This window comes from Acipenser ruthenus, chromosome 57 (genome assembly GCF_902713425.1).
Source record: "Acipenser ruthenus chromosome 57, fAciRut3.2 maternal haplotype, whole genome shotgun sequence".
Classification (NCBI taxonomy): domain Eukaryota; kingdom Metazoa; phylum Chordata; class Actinopteri; order Acipenseriformes; family Acipenseridae; genus Acipenser; species Acipenser ruthenus.
Genome location: NC_081245.1, coordinates 4431754 through 4437774, shown reverse-complemented (window position 1 = coordinate 4437774; position 6021 = coordinate 4431754).

The window sequence follows — 6021 nt, the reverse complement described above, 5'->3', positions numbered from 1 at the left end:
CTTACGGTAGACCTGTCTTGCTCATTAAAATATGGAGCATATTTTTAAAGAGGAGACAGTTATCTATTCAGAGATACAGGGGTCTGAGTGAGGCTACAGACTTTTGAACACTAATCGAGAGAGAGAGAGAGAGAGAGAGAGAGAGAGAGAGAGAGAGACTGCACAGAACAGACAGGAGCGTGAATACAGAGAGAGAGAAGAGAGAGAGAGAGAGAGACTGCACAGAACAGACAGGAGCATGAATACAGAGAGAGAGAGAGAGAGAGAGAGAGAGAGAGAGAGAGAGACACTGCACAGAACAGACAGGAGCATGAAGAGAGAGAGAGAGAGAGAACTTTTTTTCTTCAATTCACTGCCTAGGAACGAAGCCGTTAGCATAACATTATATAATTATTAAAACAATCATAATTTAAACTTCGGGTGTATTTATTTCAGATCATAACAACTAATTGTTTGCTTTCTATTGTCATATTAAATGTAAAAAAATAATAATAATAATAATAATAATAATAATAATAATAATAATAATAATAATAATAATAATAATGAATCCGTTCTTGCCATTTAAACGCGGGTGACATACCGGTACAAATAATCCGAATTTTTAAACAAATAAAACCATAATAAGATTCTTTGCTTTATATTTGAATGGCATTCAGTTGAATAAATGACTTTTAACTTGCTGTTTCCGAGCGGGGCTCATCAGATTAGTCGGCAGCTAACCGACATCGACACGCTAGGACTAGACAGAAACAAACACGCAATCTCCATTCTTTAATCATATATATGAAAGACCCGCTTCTGTTTCCGATTCAACCCTTTCAGTGCAGATAGTACTGACCTGTGACGTCATAGTCTGGGAGGCCGGCGTGTCGCGACAGGAACGCTGTCAGGCTGCTAAGGTGATCACAGAGAACACGAGCCTCATCCTGAAGAGACGCATCTATGTTAAATAATAATAATAATAATAATAATAATAATAATAATAATAATAATAATAATAATATATATAGTTTGAGAAAAAGGAAAACGGCTGTGTACCAAAATGATCAATAAGAAAAAAGAAAAATGAGAAAAGGATATTTCAGGTACTTAAAAAGGTAGAATAATTGATTACAAATCAATTATCAGGATGTTTTGGACTACAAGCCCTTCATCGGCTGAATACAAAAAAACACACAATAAAAAACAAACAAGTCGTCTTATAAACAAAATTCCAGGATGAGGATGAGGATGATGATGATGATGATGATGATGATGATGATGATGATGATGATGATGATGACCTCAGAATAGAATGTTCATTCCAAATGGCTCCAAAGTGCCGAGTTTGAAAATAAGTTCACATTCCTGTTGTTTCCTGACAGCATTAGCTCCATAGCATTGAACCATCCCACAAATTGAGATGTCTTCTATAGTGTGGTCATTTCTGCTAAAATGTGTATATATATATATATATATATATATAAAGGATATTTATTTTAACAAGCAAAGAAATTATATCGCAAAAGTCTACCGGAAGCCGTAATAGCAGTGCGGTAGTATGTCGTGTTATATATTTCAAATGGTTTGCTGCCAGTTTTTCGTGTGAAGTATCTGGAAAACTCCAAAGCGGTGTGTGATTCAATATGTTAACGTAACATAATTCAGCGGGTTTCATTCGATTTTGTGAAGCAAAATGAGTTCATTCCACAGAGGGGGAGGTGATGCTAAACTGTTCCACAGTAACGTTACGTACAGAACAGGAATTCAGTAACAAAATATTCGAGGATTAGAGAGTGTGGATGTATCAGGACCCCTCAAGATGTGTCATCGATATCCTTATAGACCCGCCTGCATGAAAACACTTCTGGGTGTGAGAATTTCAATTTCCGCTCAGCAATCAGCGATGCAGAAACACACTCGTGTGTGAAAATGCGAGACCGCTCTGTGCTTCAATCACGCGTCTTAAACAACTTCTGAAAAGTCTCTCCTGCGTTTTACCGCGCTCGGCTCTGTGTTCCTTATACGATCACTCGTTTGCTTAATTTGACTGTTTCCCAAGGTTTTCAGTTCTAGTGGTTTGATTTCATACGCACAGCAAATCTAAACTACAGAAGCAATGGGGTGCTCTGATACATCTTATCCGAAATATAGAGCGAATTGGATACGCACATTCCAAACTGCACATTCCAAACCTTTTTTATGCAAAATAAATAAATAAATAAATAAATAAATAAATAAATAAATAAATAACAGTGAAATCAGCTTTTAAAATAAAAATAAAAAATAACAGAAGCAATGGGGTGTTCTCAGAAATGTGCACACGGATATGCATAGATCTTATCAAAAAATATAAACCCAACTGAAGAAAAAACTACATCCGTGATATACAAAATACTACCCTGTCGGGTTAAAAAAAAAAGTGTGTTCCTTTCAAAACTGCACCTTTGAAACCTTTCAAAAGAAAACAACAAATGAGGCTTCTGAAAAATGTGGTCTATAAATGATTCGATCATTCAAGCATAGACCAGCGTCTCCCTGCACAACCTACTGATAGCTTTCTAACACATTCTGTGTGGAGGGCTGTGTGGTCCAGTGGTTAAAGAAAAGGGCTTGTAACCAGGAGGTCCCCGGTTCAAATCCCACCTCAGCCACTGACTCATCGTGTGACCCTGAGCAAGTCACTTAACCTCCTTGTGCTCCGTCTTTCGGGTGAGACGTAGTTGTAAGTGACTCTGCAGCTGATGCATAGTTCACACACCCTAGTCTCTGTAAATCGCCTTGGATAAAGGCGTCTGCTAAATAAACAAATAATAATAATAACATTCACTTCAATGTTAAGAGATTGTGCTTTGGAGTTGTGTATGTGTGTGTTTTGAATGATAAGAAATGGATAGTACTTACTTCCTGAAATCTTCACTTCTTCAGATGTGTTTGTTGGTCTCTTCTCCAGTCACTGCTGCTCTGTCTGTGCTGCTTGTAACTGTGCTGCGTGGTTTTATAAGTCTTAGAAGTACGTTTTGATCCCACCCTGTTCTCTATCTCCCTCCCTCCCTCTCAACATCCCCCTCTCTTTTCCTCTGTCTCCGCTTTTATCTACCCTCCTCATCCCTTTCTTTCTCTCTGCTTATCTACAGCTGTGGAAAAACAAGTTTTGCATTACCTAGAATTCTAGGATCGAGACACAATTTTTAAAAAGCGACATGAACATAATTTAGATATTTTATTATTTAACATCATGTAACTACAAAATGATATTGCAAAAAAATATATATATTTCTAAATGTCACATTTTTAATTTTTTTCTGTTAAGTGTCTGGAAAACTTCAAGCGGTGTGGAATTCAATATGTTAACAAGGGAACATTATTCAGCAGCTTTCATTGGACTCTATGAAGCTGAGGGAGTTCATTCTATATAGAGGGGGTGGAATTCAATATGTTAACAAGGGAACATTATTCAGCAGCTTTCATTGGACTCTATGAAGCTGAGGGAGTTCATTCTATACAGAGGGTGTGGAATTCAATATGTTAACAAGGGAACATTATTCAGCAGCTTTCATTGGACTCTATGAAGCTGAGGGAGTTCATTCTATATAGAGGGGGTGGAATTCAATATGTTAACAAGGGAACATTATTCAGCAGCTTTCATTGGACTCTATGAAGCTGAGGGAGTTCATTCTATATAGAGGGGGTGGAATTCAATATGTTAACAAGGGAACATTATTCAGCAGCTTTCATTGGACTGTATGAAGCTGAGGGAGTTCATTCTATACAGAGGGTGTGGAATTCAATATGTTAACAAGGGAACATTATTCAGCAGCTTTCATTGGACTCTATGAAGCTGAGGGAGTTCATTCTATATAGAGGGGGTGGAATTCAATATGTTAACAAGGGAACATTATTCAGCAGCTTTCATTGGACTCTATGAAGCTGAGGGAGTTCATTCTATACAGAGGGTGTGGAATTCAATATGTTAACAAGGGAACATTATTCAGCAGCTTTCATTGGACTCTATGAAGCCGAGGGAGTTCATTCTATATAGAGGGGGTGGAATTCAATATGTTAACAAGGGAACATTATTCAGCAGCTTTCATTGGACTCTATGAAGCTGAGGGAGTTCATTCTATATAGAGGGGGTGGAATTCAATATGTTAACAAGGGAACATTATTCAGCAGCTTTCATTGGACTCTATGAAGCTGAGGGAGTTCATTCTATACAGAGGGTGTGGAATTCAATATGTTAACAAGGGAACATTATTCAGCAGCTTTCATTGGACTCTATGAAGCTGAGGGAGTTCATTCTATATAGAGGGGGTGGAATTCAATATGTTAACAAGGGAACATTATTCAGCAGCTTTCATTGGACTCTATGAAGCTGAGGGAGTTCATTCTATATAGAGGGTGTGGAATTCAATATGTTAACAAGGGAACATTATTCAGCAGCTTTCATTGGACTCTATGAAGCTGAGGGAGTTCATTCTATATAGAGGGGGTGGAATTCAATATGTTAACAAGGGAACATTATTCAGCAGCTTTCATTGGACTCTATGAAGCTGAGGGAGTTCATTCTATATAGAGGGGGTGGAATTCAATATGTTAACAAGGGAACATTATTCAGCAGCTTTCATTGGACTCTATGAAGCTGAGGGAGTTCATTCTATATAGAGGGGGTGGAATTCAATATGTTAACAAGGGAACATTATTCAGCAGCTTTCATTGGACTCTATGAAGCTGAGGGAGTTCATTCTATATAGAGGGGGTGGAATTCAATATGTTAACAAGGGAACATTATTCAGCAGCTTTCATTGGACTCTATGAAGCTGAGGGAGTTCATTCTATATAGAGGGGGTGGAATTCAATATGTTAACAAGGGAACATTATTCAGCAGCTTTCATTGGACTCTATGAAGCCGAGGGAGTTCATTCTATATAGAGGGGGTGGAATTCAATATGTTAACAAGGGAACATTATTCAGCAGCTTTCATTGGACTCTATGAAGCTGAGGGAGTTCATTCTATATAGAGGGGGTGGAATTCAATATGTTAACAAGGGAACATTATTCAGCAGCTTTCATTGGACTCTATGAAGCTGAGGGAGCTCATTCTATATAGAGGATGATGTTAACTTTTGCCCGTAGCTGTATGTATCTAGCAAGCTAGCTACCTTTCCTGTCGCCAGACATTTTAGCAGAAATGACCACACTATAGAAGACATCACAATTTGAGGGATGGTTCAATGCTATGGAACTAATGCTGTCAGGAAACAAAAGGAATGTGAACTTATTTTCAAACTAGGCACTTTGGAGCCATTTGGAATGAACATTCTATTCTGAGGTCATCATCATCATTTTACACATGGCACTCCATATAATTAAGTGCTACACATTTATTACAAAAAACACAGTAATGTTATAAACGATTTATTTAAGTATCTGCTTTGTTAGTTTTTTTCTCACAATTTACAAAACCAGAACCGCTTATGTATTTATTTATTTTATATCTGAGATAAAAAAAACAAACATGTATTCAGAATGTCGTGTAAAATTAAATTATCCAGAACTGTCAGCCGATACATTCTTTAAAAATACATTGAAAAACAATTGTACAGTTCTGAAACTGATGACGAATAAAAAAAATAACCGCGTTTGTGTGATTCCTAATGTTACTGAATGCAGAACAAACACATGGGGATGACGTGATAGTTTATACATGACGTGGTGGTGATTGGAATTCTACGCTGGTGATGACCTCATAATCGAAAAGAACAGAAAAAAATCAAACATTCACGATAAAAACAACTATATATATATATATATATCCGCAAGATGCTTTCAAAACAAGACAAATATGTCTGGATTATCGCATGCATTATCTATTAAATGTTACCTTATGCTCAACAAACAAATAAAACGCGAATTTGTATAATTTTTGTTTAAGAAATCTATATTTTGTTGGCGTTTAGGACTACGCCACTGGCCCCAGCTGTGTACCCTCCCTCCCTCCCTCCCTCCATCTTCTCTCTCTCTAGCTCTGTCTGAGTG